The sequence below is a fragment of the Sminthopsis crassicaudata genome, chromosome 2 (assembly GCF_048593235.1).
Source record: "Sminthopsis crassicaudata isolate SCR6 chromosome 2, ASM4859323v1, whole genome shotgun sequence".
In the NCBI taxonomy this organism is placed as follows: Eukaryota; Metazoa; Chordata; class Mammalia; order Dasyuromorphia; family Dasyuridae; genus Sminthopsis; species Sminthopsis crassicaudata.
The window spans coordinates 430,033,869-430,053,056 of NC_133618.1; the positions used below are offsets into that span (position 1 = coordinate 430,033,869).

The 19,188-nt window shown below is 36.3% G+C and overlaps 1 protein-coding gene across 7 annotated transcripts in view; it reads left to right on the plus strand.

Annotated features, from left to right (window-relative positions):
- Window positions 1-279: 279 nt before the first annotated feature.
- The window catches only part of JAKMIP2 (janus kinase and microtubule interacting protein 2), a 237,338-nt gene continuing 218,429 nt past the window's right edge, over window positions 280-19,188 (plus strand). For 5 of the 7 annotated variants that reach the window (XM_074292117.1, XM_074292115.1, XM_074292114.1 and 2 more), the window contains exon 1: window positions 281-555. The gene's annotated coding sequence lies outside the window, so the exon portion shown is untranslated. Of the gene's footprint in view, window positions 556-19,188 lie in introns of all 7 variants that reach the window. The other 2 variants (XM_074292119.1, XM_074292118.1) reach the window with 1 other exon arrangement.

Below are 19,188 nucleotides of genomic sequence, written 5' to 3' on the forward strand. Positions count from 1 at the left end.
CTGACTCTTCACTTTAACTTGAGTGCCCCTTAGCAGCTAGATTGGATGTCCTGGGGGCCTCCCAGAGGACATCATGGATTGATCTCCAGCTCAATTTGCCCCCAGCCTCTCTCCTTGGCTCTTCTTCCCTGCTCCCTTCTTGTGGCCGTTGTCATGACAACCAGCTGCTGCCGCTGCTGCCTCTTCCTTTCCGCAGCAGGGGTGGAGCTGGCAGGAGGGAGGGGGAGGGATGGAGAGGAGGAGTCCGGAAGAGGCAGGCGCGGTGCCCGCTGCAAGTTCCAGGCGCTCTCTCTCTCTGAGCTCATCCCATCCTCCTCCAAGAGGGAGGTGGCCAGGGCCGCTGATTGTTGCTACTGCTGCGATTACTCTGGCTGGGAGGGTGGTTCCACTTCTCAACATCACCGCCCGGGGAAAGTAGGGTGGGGAGGGGAGGACCTCCTTCGAGCATCCGCTGCTGATGCTGGACTCTGCAGCATCCTCCTCCTCAGTCCCAAGGAAGATGGATTCGCTTGGTACCTCTCCCCCTTTGAAGCAGCTTCTCCTGGTCTGCGCGGGGTAAGTAGCGGCTACTGCAGCTGGTATACATTTTTGCTTGGGTGGCTTTCCCATCAATAGTGTAATTCAGGCATGTCAATTCTTTCTGTAGCCTGCGCTGGAACAATACAATGAATGCTCTCCCTGAGGCTGGCAAGAGGGAGAGCCAGGGAAACAGAGGTTGGGGGAGAGACATAGAAGGGGGAGGGAGAATGAAGGTGGAGCAGAGAGAGGAAGAGAAGGAGGAAGAGGAAGATCATAGAGAAGGGGGGGAAGAAATAGGGAGACATAGAGGAGAGATTGAGGCAGACAGAAAGGGGGATAGGGAAAGGAAGCAAGGAAGATGAAGGGAGGAGAATGAACCCTCTTGGTGCAAAAATGTGTCCCAATTTTATCTTAACAAGCCTGAGACTATAGTTTAGAGGATATATTTCCTTTTACCCAACATTTGTTCCAGAATGGGGTGTGGAGTTAAGAAAATGTACATGAAGAATTGTGTTCTGATCAGGGAGTGCTTCCACTCGGTTCTTCTCTCTATGGCTGAACCTTCTCAAAATAATATTGAGTGTCTTGAGGTGGTGGTAGTGGTGGGTGCCTTATTGTTTATATCTACTAGAAATATGTAGTCCCAGATCATTGAATTACATCTTCTCCCCTAAGTGACTTCTCCCTCTTATTCCTCCCGCCCATAGTGGTTAGGGAAAGGTTTGGCCTATTTGACCAAGACCTCCATTCTTTCCTGCAGTGTACACATTGTGTGCATGGCAATGAGCATTTATGTATAAAAAATATTCGTAGATATGTATTTACATGTGTGCAATGTGTCAACCAGGGGCACTGTGGGACTCTAGCTTCTCTCCATGTAATACACACAAATGTGAGCTTTATTACCCAACATTTACACTGCATTTCTTTCTGCAAACTGCTACATAATCATTTTTTATTGGTAATAAATATAAACCCATGCAGCTAATTGTTTTTTTTTAAACATGGGCCTCTCTTTTTGTGCATCATATATGATTTATTCTTATTATTGCTCCCATGTTTTATTGTGACCAATTAGGACAGATGCCTATCATTTGATCTATATCTTGGGAACTATATTCAACTTCACAGCTTGTCTCTTTTCATGCATGTTTTGGTGGGGGGAAGGGATGATTAGAGCTTGGGTGAGGAATTCTGGAGCACTGGATTCACAGGGATGGGCAGCTTGTGTGGTGTTTTTCACATCAAGCTTTTCTCCAAAATGAATAGATTACCCAAAGCATTCAACCTAAAATCCTGTATTGGGCCTTGCCTTGTGTGCCAGGCTGTCCCCCTCTGGGCAGCACCACTGTACTGTATGGTATAATGAATTTACTTTGTCCAATCCCGCCATGCCCTGTTCATTCCTTCAGTTTCCAGGCACCATTTTACAATCAGTTCAGATTAGGTATCATGAGTGTGTGTGTGTGTGTGTGTGTGTGTGTGTGTGTGTCCTTACTGGAGCTGGGGTTTTTTGCATTCAGGTGTCCATAGTAAGCTATCTATTTATCTATTTCCCAATTAGCTTATTTATACAAAGAAACTAAGCAGGAGGCTGAGGGAGGCCTTGCCAACAAATGTGAAGAAACATGACTGAGATGGCAAGCTATTGTAGTTTTTAAATGCATGCTGGGTTCTGCCTGGCCTTTTATTACTATCAAGAGTTTAAGATAGCTCAAGAGACTAAGGAAACCAGGGATGGGTACAACACAGGCCTACATTATTGCTCAGGATAATGGAGCTCACTGAATTAAAGCCAGAAAACCCTTTTAAGTTGCATCGTGTGTTAAATGTAATCCTCATTTTAAGGGCTATGTTTCTCCAACCAGCTTTCCACTTTCTGTAAAGCAGATATTGCCAATAATCCCGAATACTCTAAAAACAATGTTGTTCTTTGTTATTTTAAAAAATAGCCACCTACATCTTGTTTTCTACATCACAATCTTTATTTAAACAATTATAATCTATTTGGATTATGTCTGTTATTTTCCCAGACAGTCATTGTCTTGGTTAGGACTACTTATAAAAATGATATTTGGAGATTTAAGGGGAAAAACTAGTTATGTAGACACATACATTCTTGACTTCATGTCTTCTACAGGCTAAGTTTATTATCCTACAAATTAATGTAGCACCAATGTAATCTAGATAAAAGAAAGCTGGACTTGGAATTGGAGAGAATGGAGTTTTAATTATCTGTTGTATATGTTCCTTGTTGTAATAATAATAATAATAATAATAATAATAATAATAATAACTAATATTTATGTCTTCCTGACTCTAGGCCTTGTATTGTATCCATTATATCATCCAGCTACTCTTCTATGAGACAACCTACATGATCTCTCTGGTTCCTTTTAATTAAAAATCCCATGAACCTGGGTAAATCATGTCACTTCTCTCATGCTCAGTTTTTTCATTTTTAAAGTGTGGATAACAAGAATTGTACTACCTGTCCCATAGTATGGTTATAAGGAAAAAGATCTTACAGTATTATAGGAATAGGCATTAATGTTATTATGTTGCTCTGTGTTTTAGTGGGCAAGGTGAACAAAAGGGGACTTTAAATTCTTTAGTAATTTCACAGCTGGACAGTGAGGTGACACAGGGAAAGTTCTGGACCTGGAGTCAGGAAGATGAGTTCAAATATTTCAAATCCAATCTCAGACACAACTTATGTGACCCTGAGCAATTCACTTAAGCCTGTTTACCTTTTTCCTCATCTAGAAAATGACTTGGAGAAGAAACTGTCAAACTATTCCATGCCAAGAAAACCCCAAAAGGCATCGTAAAAAGTTGAATACTATTGAAAATGACTTAAAAATAATTTCCGTGTGAACAGATCTAATGTCTAAGACAAATAGTTACTAAGTATTTGGTATAGTCATGTACATGATGTCATAGTGGGAGTGAGGGTAGAAAAGAATCTGTAAGTTTATCAGAAATTTATACAATATTTCCTTGTCTTTTATTTCCTCTGAATTGAGTTTTCTCGGGTCACTTACTTTAAAAGGGATATTCTATATTTTGATTAGGCTTCTGTGGACTGATAATAGTATAGATTGCATTTCTCTAGTCAGACCCTGAACAGAGGCCTGGATCTAATTTTCAGTCCTGTAACCAAATAAGATTGTTGAGAATTTCAAGAGGGTTCTGAGAACAGTAGGACTGATTAATGGCTTTGAAATTCAGAATTCTTAAGGAAAGTTAAGAGAACTAAGATTATTTCTGTCAAGAAGAGGAACTTAGGACTTTAAAGTGAATTAAAATTTCATCTAAAGATATTCTTGTTTAGGTAAAAGTTGAATTTGATAATCAAATAAATTAATAGATGAACAAACATTTATTAATCACTATGTGCCATGAATGTGTTAAGCACTGTAGATACAAATGAAAAAAGCGAACCATTCCCTAAACAGGAGTGTGACCTCAGATTGGAGGGAAAACACATAAAAGTCAGTTCAACTGCAAGTTAAATAGAGAAACCTGAATTTATGGTAAGATGGTTAGCAAGTATGATAGTGGAAAGAACACTGACTTTGAAGTCATAAAGTATAGGTTTCAATATTGGATCTGGTAATGACTACCTGAGAGGCAGCAAAGTAGCATAGTAGTTAAAGTTTTATATTTAGAGTCAAATTCCACTTCAGAAATCATTAAAATCATACCATGGAAATTCTAAGATCTTTAATTTCATGACATTTAAGACAATAATAACATTTATCCTACCTACCTTACAGCATTGTTGTGAGGAAAGAAGTTTACAAATTTTAATATACTTTGTCTCTCTTTTTTTCTTCTTTTATTCTCTACCTCACTTTTTGTCTCTCTTTTTTGTTCTGCGTGTTTCTATCTCTGTCTCTCTTTCATTCTGTTTCTGTCTCTATCTCTCTTTTGTTCTCTGTGTCTCTATGTTTCTATCTCTGTCTGTCTGTTTATGTTTCTGTCTTCCTCCACATAGATAATATTCCCTTAAGTCTTAGTACAGTTGAAAATCTTAATAGTGTATTAGCATAAACACATATGTATATTTATGTATGTATGATATATGATTTTATTTTTACCTGTACTCCCTTGAATAAGTTACTTAACTCATGGTCCTCATTTTCTTCAACTATAAATGAGGAGGAAGGTTTCTGAGTTTTGACTCTTTGTGATCAATTACCTCTGAGTTCCCTCTTGCCTATGTGACATTGGGTAAGCAATTGACCTCAGTCTTCTCAGATATATGAAATAAAAATGTTAGATTGGATAATCTCTGATGATTCCATGATCCTCTAAGAAAAATTGAACAGAATGTTATAGGAAAAATGAAGGAAAGAGGGAAGGCAGAATTTTCTAATGCTATATTTGATGAAGGGGTAGACCAAGTTACCTAAGTAAGCCTCCTTCTCTTTTTTTGACACTTCCTGCTCTACAATTAATGCCCAATGATTTCAGATTGTAATCCTTGAAGGCAGAAAGATGCCCAGGACAATCCCTCAGGAACTCAGAACCTTTCAAAACAGAGACTGGCCTATTTAAAAATTAGCCCTTTGAAAGAAATACAGGGCAATTTTATGTTGGGTCTTTTTTAGATAGATCACAAGGTGATTCAACACTGCAATGGAATCAGGTCACTAAATCTGGAACTTTTTAAAGAGCAGGGTTTACAATCATTTCTCTGGAATGGCTTTAATGAGATACTGCCTGGAGTTGGAGAACTAAACTATCTGACCTTCTGAAGTTCCATTTATTATTGCAATATTTTGAAACTAAGTGACCCTGAGCAGAGCATCTGCATAAAAAGTGTTCCCTTTCTCCCTTATGGTTATCTGGAGAAAATGAAATGTTATTTTAAAAATCTAAAAGTGGGTTCTGGGTTCCAAAACAATACTAAGTTGTATGCTTCTGGAAGATGCATTTTTGGAAAGGATGTTGATAAGGTGAGGTACATCCAGAGGAGAGTGATCAGGATAAGAGATGAGATATTAAACTAAGAATTAGTTGCAAGGAACTGGAGATGGTTAGATTGGACAAGAGAAAGCTTAGTGAGGAGCCATTATAATTGTTTTCAACAGTCTGTGAAGTTGTCATGGAGAAGAAATAATGGATTCATAGGAACATTAATTTATAGCTGGAAGGGCTCTTAGAAACTATCTAGTTCAACCCCTTTATTTTATTTTGAAAACTGGGCCCTGAATAGGCTAATTGATTCATTTAAGGTTTGTTCATTTAAGGATAGTCTTCTGCTTGGCCCAACAGGGTAGAACTAAGAGTGATGAGTGGAAGTTTGGAGAAAAAGTTAATTGTTTCTTGAGGTAAAGGGGGGGATTAACTAAACTTTCTAATAATAAATTCAGAGACCTGGGGAATCCACAAACTTAAGAAAATATAATAAATAATAATAAAAAATAATAAATATATTTTATGTAATTAATATATTTTGCAATCTCATTGCAATGAGATTTTATTTTATGTATGTAAAAACATTATTCTGAAAGAGGTCCATAAACTTTACCCAACTGCTAGATATAACCAGGTTAATTAAGCACCCCTGAGAGTGAATTGGAGTATCTTGAAAAGTAGTCAGTCCTCTCTCATTCTAGGTCAATTTAAGTGGAGGGATATTTAAATGAGATCTTTCCTCATTCATGTACATGCTGAACTAGAGCAATCCTTGGTTCTCCCAGCTGCAGGATTATTTGAGTTTACAAATAGTGTCTATTGCAGAAAATGCAGATTCTACGAAGGCTACATTCAAATTCTTGTCTTGCCTTGCCATTTACCAACCCAGCTATTTTTCACTAATTACTCTCAGATCCAAATTACTTTCTTAGAAATGTCAGGCTCATCAGAAAAGTTAAAATTAAATATTTTGATTGAAGTTAAATCTTCATCAGGATTGGGATGAATTGGATAAAAATACATTTTATGTTGTATCTTTCACCTGTCATGACATGCTGCACCCTCACTTTTCAAGGGAATGAGAATACTATAAGGACAATTTATATGCCGGGCTTTGTTTCTCTTTACTGGGGACACCAGCAGGAGAAAGGTCAAAAGCAAATAGTTTACTTCATGTCTCAGGGACTTTGAAGACAAGACTATGCTGTCTGTTTTTATAGCCTGGGCCCAAGGAGCATGCCTCATTGTCTCATTTGTAATAGGAGCCTTCAGTGACAACAGAGAGAAATCAGCTTTTCTGTACCAAGATTGATATTAAAGTACTATATTCTTATTGCAGGTTAATGGGGAAGGTCAGTTACTTCTCACCCTATTGGCTTGACCTAGCAAGTAGTAGAATGATAGAATCTCAGAAGAGGAAGGAATCTCAGGGCATATCATCCCTGAACAGAGAACGCCTGTGTAGTTTGCTCAAATAGCCCATCAAGTCTCTGCTTGATGATCTCTATCAATGGGAAAGCCACAACTTTCTGAGGGATCCCATTCCCTAGATAGCTCTATTCATCCTACCTTTGCCTTTTGACAGTCTCCACATATTATTGCTAGTTGTGACCTTTGGGGCCAGTTGGAACAAATCTTATTTCTCTTCTATATGACTATCCATCAAAAGCTTGAAAATAGATCATGTTCCCTACTCCCACCCTCAATTTTCTTTTCTCTGGGTTAAGTATTTCCTTTTCTTTCAGGCAGATAATCTTATCTCCAGTCTTCTCATCAGTGCCTGAGGCTTGTCTGTTTCTTAAAATATATTGAAGATATTGGCCTTGCTCTCAAGAGGCTTATAATCTAGTTGTGGTGGGAGTGGGAGAACAAGACATGAGACACCGAGAGTTAAATATATGAATCATTTGCATTAATTTCATTCTCAAATTGAAATCTTAAGAAGAACAATATGTGCCATAAATACAGTTGTATATATGTAGTCAGATGTAATGCTCCTAAACAGGATTATAGCACATAGGAAAAACCTGACAGCACAATTAGTTTGTAATTGATGTGTTCATCTGATCATACAATACTAAGACTAGAATACAATCGTCCTGAATGAGTACCTACTTTTTATCAAACAAAATTAAATTTGAATCATTGAGTACACTTTTTCAATCCTAATGCAATTAACATTTACATCTGGGAGTTTCATCCTTTCCCTTTAAAATTCTTATTAATCTACAGGTAGAACCTCCTTGATTTATAGCACCTGGGACTCTTTTTTTTTTTTTTTTTTTTTTTTTTTAAACAATGGAAATACCAGCTCCTGTTACCCTGACCTGCCATTGCATCTCACAGTGGGGATTCAGTTAATCTGTGTTTTTGAGTGACTATAATGAATGAATATTCACACCCAAATCAATGAAATGGTAGTTTGATTCTAAGGCATTTTAAGCCTATACACTTACAATCACAGATGAATAAAAAGCCCTTCCTCAATTAAATGTCTTTCCCTTTTTATGTTGCTAATATTATGAGGCAGCATGGTGTAGTGGAAAGAGCCCTAATTTAAGAATCAAAACCAATAGACTCAAATCTAAGTACTACTATTCATTATTTATATGACCCTGGATGGATCATTTTCTTTCTTTTTATTATTAAAGCTTTTTATTTTCAAAACATATGCATAGATAATTTTCATCATTCACTCTTGCAAAACCTTGTGTTCTAATTTTTTTCCTTCTCTTCCCATCTCCTCTCCTAGATTGGAAAGTAATCCAGTACATGTGAAACATGTGCATTTCTTCCATACATATTTCCACAATTATCATGCTGCACATGAAAAATCAGATTAAAAAGGAAAAAAGGTGAGATAGAAAACAAAATGGAAGCATACTACAACAAAAAGTGAAAATACTATGTTGTGAACACACTCCCACAATCCTCTCTCTGGGTATAGATAGCTCTCTTCATCATAATACCCTTGGAACTAGTCTGAATCATCTCATTGTTGAAAAGAGCCACTGGAAGGATCATTTTCACCTCAGAGGTTTCCCAAAGGGAAAATGAGGGAATTAAATTCAATCATCTTTTCCTAGAAGAACAGATTGAACATCAGGAAGACTTTAGAGGACATCATATCAAACTCTTTTATTTTATAGATGAGGATACTGAAGTCCAAGTGATGTCCTACTGGTCATAAAGGCACCAGAAGTAGTGCCTTAATGCCCAAGTAGTAAATGGGAAAATTGAAGCAAAAAGAGCCTATGTAGTCCATGGCCATATGATTAATAATTATGGAAGGTGGAATTCAAATCCAAGTCTTTGTTTTTCTAAGTCCAACCACATCCAGCCATTGGCTATACTGCCTATTCAGTATTAATTCTCATGATCTTCAATTCTCTCAAAAGTGAGATGGGGACAGAGAGAATTGTTTCAGTGCCAGAGGCTGGTAGAGGTACTTGATAAGTATATTTTCCTGTCCCTGTCTATAACTTTGCTTAAACCAACCATTAAGAATGGAGACTAATATTTTCTTTCTTCTTTTTTTTTTTTGAGAGATGGGAAAATGGCCATTGATATATTTTTATTTTATATTAGTTATTTCTAAACATATCATTTTCCTCTCCCCCTGATCCCCACTGAACTTTTTATTGTAACAAAGAAAAACAGTTCAGTAAAATTTAATCTAACAACAGAGCAGCATTTTGCCCCCATAGTTACCTACCTCAAATAAAAGGAAAGTGGTATTTTTTTTAATCTCTTATCCTGGATCAATGTTACCCATTAAAATGCTGTTACTAAATCATCAATTTAATGTTCTTTTTCATTTTTATTATTATAGTTGTATATAACATTTCCAAAATGATATTTTCTTAGTTGCTCAGTTTAATAAAATATTTTTCAGGCCAGCCAAAATTACCTTGTCCCAACCTAAAGTTTCATTAATTTATAATTTATTTTGAATTCATTATCAATGAATTTTCATAAGTTACAGGAAAACTCTTTCAAAATTCAACTTGTTACTCATGACAATCATAACAGATCCAGAAATAACAGGAAAATTTGTATTTTAAATTTCTCCATTCTTTTTAGTTCCTCAAAGAACAGAGGCTCAAAATAATCATCCTCATAAATCACATTCCTATAGAGCTTTAAGATCTACAAAATGCTTTTCTTTCCAATAACCTCCATTGGAGAGGCAGTACAAGGATTATTGGATCCATTTTATAAATTAAGAATTTGAGGGATAAAGCTGGGTTCATAGAATTGAGAGCCCAAGGGACCTAAGAGAGTATGAAATTTAATGGCCTTATCTTACAAATCAGGAAATAGAAGCCCTGAAAGGTAAAGGGATTTGCCCTAGATTACCCAGACTCAGGATTTGAACCTAAGTTTCCTGACTCTAAGCCCTATGCTCTTTTAAACTATATCATGCTGGCATCAGGCCAACTCAAGGACCCATGACAAAATAGGATCAAAGGAATAGTCCAACCATATCTAATTCGGCTGCTATTGTATTTTTGTTGCTAGTGACTGAGGGAGAAACTGTCATTTACCCCCCCACTGAGCCTCAGTTTCCCTATCTACAAAAATCATTGGAGTGGACTAAATAATCTTTAAAACCTCTTCCAGGTCTAATAATCTCTGTTGTATTGAGAGAGACAGAGAAAGAGAGACAGACAAACAGAGACAGAAGCACACAGAGAGATTCCTTTGAACTCAAGCATACTATATTGTTTCTTTTAAAATTTCTTTCAGTTCTAAACATTATATCTTTTATAAAAAGATATCCCAAAAGTCTTTGTGCAGTTTTCTGCTATTTAAAGCATTAAAGTTTAAAACTATATTAATACTTTTGGATACTCACTATCCTAAGTCCCTCTATAACTCTAAATTCTAATATCCCATAATCCTTTCAACATCTACATTGTCAAATGTAGTAGTTGTAAACAAACAATTGGCTCTTTTCATGTTATTTCTGGAACAGAACCAAAGAACTGGTAGAATACATCAGTCCTTCATATGGCTAGAGTCAAAGAGCATGCTTTCTAGGGAACTACTTTCACAGTAAGTGTAAGGAAGGAGAAATGTGATTCTTGCCCACCTATCCCCGAACCAAGCAGCTCAGTTGATGTCACAGGATTTATAAAGGTGGTTTGAAACAAAGGGCATTTGTACCCACTTATGAGAAATGGCCTGTTCTCTTTTATAATCCAGAGTTCCATGAGTACTAAGCTTCTAGTATGTCTAATGATAATGACTTGGAGACCTTGGTTGAAATCCCCTTGCTGACACTTCCTAGCTAAGTAGCTTGATACAAATCACTTTCCAAACCTCAACTTCCTTCTCTGTAAAATGGGATAGTGATACTGATACTCCCTTTCTCTCAGTACTTCTGGAAAGATAGTGTTTTGTAACCTACAGAATAACAGCTTCATTACAGAATGTTTTACAACTCACAGATGATTTTCTTCATGGCAAACCTGTACAGCAGATAAGAAAAAAATTATGACATGGAAAAACTGATATTCAAATTCAGTTTTTCCAACTTTAAGTTTGGCCATTTACTAGTTGTATGGCCTTAGCCAGGTCTTAGACTTGTCTCTGAAGCTAATTTTTTTTCCTTTCTGAAATTAGGAACCTAATATGTAGATTCAAATCACATTAAGACTTTGGGGACATGCTATAATTTTTTTTTCTTACCTAGTGTACTCATGGAACTTTAGATTGCCAAGGAGAACAGGCCATTTCTCAGAAGTGGGTACAAATGCTTATAATGCACTGCTTTCCTTCAAGACCTTTTTTCTTGTCCGCCGAAATCCTATCCACTTTTCAAGATCCAGGTCAAATCTACTCCCTTCATAAATACCACTTCTTTTCTTAGCCCCATTCCCAAATTTCAAATGTGGAACCTTCTTGTCATTTCTCACAACATAGCATCTTTTTATTGTTAGGTGGCCCAGTGGGCAGAACACTGGACTTGAAATGAGGAAGACTAGAATTCAAATCTGGTCTCAGACACTTACTACCTGTGTGACCCTGGGGACATTTAAACCTCTGTCTATTGCAATTTCCTTAACTTTAAAATAGAGAAGATAATAACAGTACCTATATCTCAGAATTATTCAAAAGCTCACATCAGATAATATTTATAAAGCATTTAGCAAAGTAATCAGCACATAGCAGATGCTTAATCAATGCATATTACCTCCTTTCCTTTATTATCTCACTCATCCATCCTCTACTCACCTGCCATATTGATAATCCTAAAGCTCAGTTCTGATCATTTCTCTCTCTCTCTCTCTCTCTCTCTCTCTCTCTCTCTCTCTCTCTCTCTCTCTCTCTCTCTCTCTCTCTCTCTCTCTCTCACACACACACACACACACACACATCCTGTAAAATAAATTTGAGTAGATCTTTTGTTTCTAGAATAAAAGGTGACCTCCTATGTTTGACACTTAAAATTCTTCATAAATTGGCTTAGCTCTAGGCAAATTGTCCCTTCTCCTCTTATGTACAATATTTCTGTCTTCTCTTCCTTTGGTCAGGTTGTACCCCACCCCTACAACATCATTTTATTCTCTTTCATCTCTTAAAGCTTCTAACCCCTAAAATCACAGGTTCTTGGATCCAGAGGGATCATCAAAAACATTTAGTCCAACTTACATATGAATGGAAAAGATAAATGTTCATTTTTCCCCTGAACAAAGTTCTCTAGTGATAGGGAATTCATACCTACTGAATGCAGATCACTGAATGCAGTTTAAATACTGGTTATAAAGTGTTAGGGAGTTTTTCCTCACACTGAGATTAAATTTACTCTTGGAAATTTTTTTTCCATTGATTTGTATTATTTCAAGCAGAACAAGTTTAATCTCTTTTCTAAACTTTAAATATTTGTGGAAAGCTAGTAGGTTCTTCTTAAGTATTGTCTTCTCTAGCATAAACATCCCTACATCTCTCAACTAGGCATTCCCTAGATTAATTTACAGATTCTCAGACCTTGTCTCTATCTATGTCTCTGTCTGTCTCTGCTTCTATTTCTCTATCTGTCTGTCTGACTGTCTCCAACTGGGGGAAAGGGAGTAGGATTGGGAACGTCCAGTCCTATAATCTCATCTACATAAGGAATTTTGAACATGGAAATCCATTCCATCAAAAAAAGATGAGCAAATGGACACTTATAGTTTGAATGTTGTTTAGAACATGTTGAGAAATTCTGTGACTCACCTTTGGCACATAGGTTGTGCATATCAGATTCTAAGTCTTCCTGATTCCAAGGACAACTTTCTATCCATAATCCTTCTAGTTTATCATTGTCTTTCCAAGATATGGCACATTAAACTTAACACAATTTTGCAAATGAGAATTGAACAGGACATAAAACAGAAAGACAATCCCAGGCTTCTATTACTACAGCCTAAGGACTGGGTAGGCAGGTAGGTGGTGCAGTAGATAAAGGGCTAAGTCTGCAGGAAGACCAGAATTCAAATCTGGTCTCAGATACTTACTAGCTGTGTGACCCTAGGCAAGTCACTTAACCCTATTTGACTTATTTTTTTCATCTGCAAAATGAGCTGGAGAAGGAAATGGCAAACCACTCCAGTATCTTTGAAAAAAAAAAAACAACAACAACCCAAATGGGGACATAAAGAGTTAAACATGATTAACTTTTCTTAGGGGCACATGAGGGAAGGAGGAGAGGACAGGGTAGTATATCACACTGTCGATTCAGTTTAAGCTAATAGTCCACCAGAATCTTCAAATCACATTCACAGAAACTTCTTTCTAAACATACCTCCCCCCATAGTAGCTTTTATATAGTTCTATCTAACAGATAAATCATTTCCTAATATTCTGCTATGTTCCTAATGTTCTGCTTGGAAAAAAGGGCTACCACAGAGTTGTAGCTATCCTATTCTTGGTATCTGGGACAAGATTTGACTCGTAAAATGTTAAAAATGGAAGGGACCTTAGAATATAGAATATGCTATAGAAATATAGAGCTAGAACCTTAGAATACAGAATACTAAATCAGGAAAAAATAAACATGAAAAGGCCCAAGACATCTATTCCGAACTCTGTATTTAAAAAATGGATAAACCAAAAGTCAGAGGGGAAACATGATTTGTCCAATGTCCAATTTGTTGCAGAGGTAGAGCTAGTAGACCAATCAAATAGTATTATGTTATTTAACATTAAATTGAATTTCACATTTTGAAGTTTTTTGTTTGTTTTGTTTTTTAGAGGCAAATAAGGTTAAGTGACTTATGCCACTGCCCTACCTGGCTGCTCTACATAGCTTGAGTTTGTTTTAGTTTGGTTTGATTTTTAAAGAGCTTCATTGTTTGTTTGCCTTCTTTTTTAAATAGAGAAATGATCTCTGAAACCAGTTCCCTATTCTAAAAAAACACTTAATTAAAGAGTTAAAGAGTTGGGAAATGGATAAGGTAAAAGTTCTTCAAATTTTCCCTATCTGTTGACTGTTTCTCTACTGCCTCCAAACATGCCTGTTTCCCTCAACCTCAAAAAACTCTCACTTATGGGATAGCTAGGTAGCACAGTGGATAGTGGAGTCAGGAGGACATGAATTCAAATCCAGCCTCAGACACTAGCACATGACCTTGGACAAGTTACCTTCACTTAATCCCAAAGGCCTCAGAACAACAATAACAGAAAAACAAACAAATCTTTCACTTAATCACTGTTAACCATTATCCTAAATCTCTCCTCACTTTCACAGCTGTATTTCTTAAGAAAAACTTCAGTTCTTCCATTACCTTTCTTCTTAACTTTCTGCAATATAGCTTTCAATCTCATCACTCACCTGAAATTTCTCCTTCCAAAGTTATCAGTGATCTCTTAATTACCAAATCCAAAGATTCTTTCTCTACCCTCATCCTTCCTGACCTCTCTACAGCCTTTGACAGTCTATTCCAATATTTCAATTCTATTCTATCTTTTTTTTGTATCCTTAGCACATAGCACAGTACTTTGCACATAGTAATGTGAGAAACAACTCCACTGGACTTGGGAAGGGTGAAGTTGTCTTTAATTACCCAACTGCAGGAGTAGTTATTCTAGAGAATAGAAACACTTAGAATCAATAGATCTATCTTTTTTATTATATCTGAAACACAAATCTTTCCCCTGATTCCCTATTGGCTGAGTAATAGAAAAGTTTCCACCTATCTGGATAGTTTAACTCCCTTACATGAATCTTCATCTTTAATTACATTGTTATTTCTCTTTCCTCCTTAACAGAGTTAAGTCCTTAATTACACTTTCCCTTCTACTTGTGAGTAAATCCTTTCTCTGATTATATTTTACAATTTTTTCTTATTGAATGCCCAGCTCCAATTACATTTTACAGTGTGTTTCTTATTGTAAATCCCCACCTTTGATTACATTTCCCCTCATTTTCAAGTCTGAATTCCCTACCCCTGATTAAATTTTCCTTTTATTAAGTTTTGTTTCTTTGTTCTTTGTCCTAGTCTCCATTTCTTAGATTTCAATTTTATTTTAAGTTTCATAACTATTTGGAAAGAAATACCTCATCTTATTCTCACCTTAAATAGTTAAAAAATGCTTGTTGACTTGACAACTAACTTGAGGCCAAATTTTTAGCTTACTAAATCATCAAAAGATAGAACATCCACAGTGAAATAACAATGTAATTAATTTTTTCTATGAGAATACACACATAGGGAATGATTCTGAGGAAAGCACTATACCTTGAATCAGGAGACCTAAGTTTAAATACTAGCTCCCACAATAACTGTGTGACTTTGTTATGAATCTCTCTAATTCACAGCTTCATCACTGTAGAATCTGAATAATAATCCTTATACTATAGCTACTTTCCAGTCTGCTATGAGGAAAACATTTTGTAAATCTAATGTACTATGAGGAGCTGTTTTACTGTTTATAATTGTTGGACTCAATTTGACCCATGCAGAGGAGATCTTAGAGATCTTCAGTCTTCTCTAAACTTTGGAGGAAGAAGAGGAAGGGAGAAGGAGCCCTTCTTTGAATAGCAATATTCTGGTACTGGCAGAGATGAACACTCCTTTAATAAGCACCTACAATGTACAAGCCTTTGTGTTAGGAACTAAGAATACAAAGACAAGTTTGATATAGAGCATGGAGTCCTCAAGAAATGGTGACATCTTTGCTGAGCCACTTAGAAAGTGCAAGGTTGGAGTGAAGTATTCCAATCACTGGGGATGGTGTACTAAGAATCCCTCATAGATCTATAAGGAATACAGAATTTGGAAGGAAGGACCTGATTTGGATCCCAGGTGCTTATTACATACTCATTTGACTCTTGGACTGTTTTTCATCCATAAAATGAAGAAGTTAGATAAATTAATCTAAGGTTTTGTCCTTCTAGATCCTATTATTCTGTGATCTCTGGATGACTGGTAAATGCAGCATTAAATAGTGGAAAGAACAAGAGGTTTGAATCAGCAAAATCTTGGTTTGAATTTCAACCATTCTACTTATTCTATAACTAATCTCTCTCTGGTTATGAACTTCCTCACCCCTTTGGACTCAATTCAGTAATCTTTTTTTTTTTTTTTTTTTTTTTTTTGCTGAGGCAATTGGGGCTAAGTGACACTAGGAAGTGTTAAGTGTTTGAGATCGTATTTGAACTCAGATCCTGCTGACTTCAGGGCTGGTGCTCTATCCACTGTGCCACCTAGCTTCCCCCATCTCTAAAATTTATTTAAATACTATGGCCTAAAATTCTTTATTTTATAGATGATGAAACTAAAAGCAAGGAAGGTTATTTCCCTCTATTAAGGTTTTACAATATTAAAGTTGTTTCAGAAATAGGATTACTTCTGTAGCTTCATAGGATTATAGGTTAAGAGTTGGAAGATACCCTGGAGTTCCTTGTACCTGACTCATTTATTTTATAGATGAGGAAACAATGAAATATGAACACCTTGACCAAAGGTAATAATTGGCAGACATGTAATTTGAAGTCAGATCCTTTGTCTCCCAACCCAGTGGTCTTTTCACTACACCACCAACTTTTAATGATGTCAGATTTAAATATTATTTAAAGAACTAAATAGTTTTGATAGCATTATCTTACTCTCAGATATTGATCTCTTTCTATAGCAACAATCATAGGAAGGCAAAATCCATCACTCCATAATTCACTCTGTACTATCACTTAGAATAGACGATGTTATACTAGTATATGCTCACTATCAGTGCTCTTAATGGCTATCTAAGTAATGTGCTTAGCTCACTCTTGGTGAATAGTTGATGAGGAAGATTGCAGAGTGTTTTTGCTTTTTAGGAGACAGTTTCTCAGCAAGCAGATAGATGGTTTGCCCCCTGAGTTGATATGGAACCCTTCCCAGACACGATGCTGACTCATCATCTCTAGTTTTTAAGAGAAATGAAAACTTCAGCAAGTAACATTTTCTTCTTAGCATTAAACTGGCAATAAACTGGAGCTTTTTTAATTCTAATAATCAATGAGATCCACCCCCAGAGTCTTCCACAATACCTCTTTGTATTATGTAAGTAATCCTGGGTTCTCCAAAACAATGGAAATGGGACAAAAGCTTTGACAGGGCATACCAAGTTTGATCTGACAAAACTTGAAGGAAAGTCTATATTTAGTCTAGAACAACTAGTTGGTACAGTAGATAAGAGTGCTAAGTCTGAAGTCAGAGTAGACCTAAATTCAGATTCGACTTCAGATACTTACTAACTATTTGACTCTGGGAAAGTCACTTAATCCTGTTTGTCTCAGTTTCCTCATCTGTAAAATGATCTGAAGAAGGAAATGACAAGCCTACAGGATTTTTGCCAAGAAAACTCCAAATGGGGTCACAAAGAGATGGACATGACTGAAAAATGACTAACATTTCATTGCCTGGGGCTAGCCTCCTGATAAAAAGACCCTTTTTGAACTGAGTTAAGCTTTTGCCAATAGAAACACAGTCTTTTGTGGGATTAATATCTGAGATCTTTCCAAATTGTTAGAAAGGTGCCAGAACCCATACTTTGCTGACTTCACAATCATATCAGCACCATAATGAGATTTACAAGGAGTTTTTTTTTTCTGAGGCTTCAGAAATGTTAGTCAGGAAAAAAAAAATAGAACAAATTACTTTTTTTGGTCAAATTTACCCCATGAGGGGGAAAGAACCAAGATCAAACTTGATTTATTCTGGAACATTTATAGCTCTTTGTCCTTACAATGTATGCTCTATACAGGTGATCATCATAAGCCAGTCTGCCAAGATGGCCTTCCAACCTGTAGTGAAACTTCTATTAGCTAAATGTAGAGGGGCATGAATTTGGGTATGGTTGATCAGAATGTGGTATATGGATGCAGTGGAATAAGATTTACTATAATAAATGAATACTATGTACAAAATAGAGAAATTTGGGTAGTCTTTTATGAATTGACATAGGGCAAAAGTAGACGGAACTAAGAGAACACAGTTGATCAGAATAATGCAATGGAAAACCATGCAGAAAAATTTCTGAACTCTTCTTAATGAAGTGAATAGTTATGACTTTGAAAGCCTGATGATGAAGCATGTCTCCAATCTCTCTGTTTCTCTCTGTGTGTCTTTCTCTTTGCCTGTCTGTCTGCCTCTCTTTCTTTCCCCTTCCTCTTTTTTTATCTTGCCTCCATTTATCCTTCCCCCTTCCTTTCTTCTTCTTTCCTCTCTTCTACTTTCTTCTTCTCTCCTTTTTCCTCCTTTCCTTTCCTCTCTTCTTCTCAGCTCACTGTTCCACACTTTACTTCTTTCCTCTCCTCTTCTCATCTTTTCTCTCCTCTGCTTTTTCTTTCTCTAATGTTTTACATTACAATTACAATTACATTATATTTACAAATACTTTCAGATTACACCCACTTTGTGATTCAGAAAGGTAGTTGACATACAGAATGAAACTAATTCTCAGACCTGCCTGGCCAATGTGAAGATTCATTTTTTTTCCTCCTAACTGTGACTTTTGGTTAAAAGGGAGGGTTGTAATCGGGAGAAAGGAGGAAATTGAAAAGTGACAGCCAAATAAGAAAGGACATCTCTCAAAAAAATTTCATATTAAATGGAATGTAACACTTAACCAACTTGCAGCAGGATCTGCATTTTGTATTCATCAAATGAAGCAGTGTGGTAAAGCAAAATGAACATTAGTCCTGTAGTCAGAAGACCTGATATTCAAATCCCAGCTCTGAAACTTACTAGTTGAGTAAGCTTGAGAAAATAACTTTACTTTTCTAAGTTTGTTTCTTCATCTATAAAATGGGAATTTTAATACCTACCTCCTTGATAAGATCCAATAAACACCTGTTTAAAATACCCATATGTTACTAAGACAAAGAAGAATTTGCAGTCAATGAAGGGAAAATATTTAGTAAGGTGCTAAAAAAATGTGAGAGGGAATCCTCTGATTTCAATATAGTAATCTTTCTATTACATACTAGAAAGACACATCTGCCTGAAAAACCTTTTTCTTTCTAAGTAGGTTCTTACTACTTCTCACTAATGGGCCTAAATTCTGAAACCAAAATATTAATGAGGAGGGTTTTAAAACTTCACTCAGGCTCATCTTTCCTCACAAATAGCTCTCTTCCCACTATATGCATTGATGAGAAAAATAAATATTTTATTTGCACCATTAAATAAAATTAACCAAATGGGTCAATCTATTCTCTGAACTAAGTTCAAATCAATGAGGCACACATCTATGGGGATAAAATCTACCTTA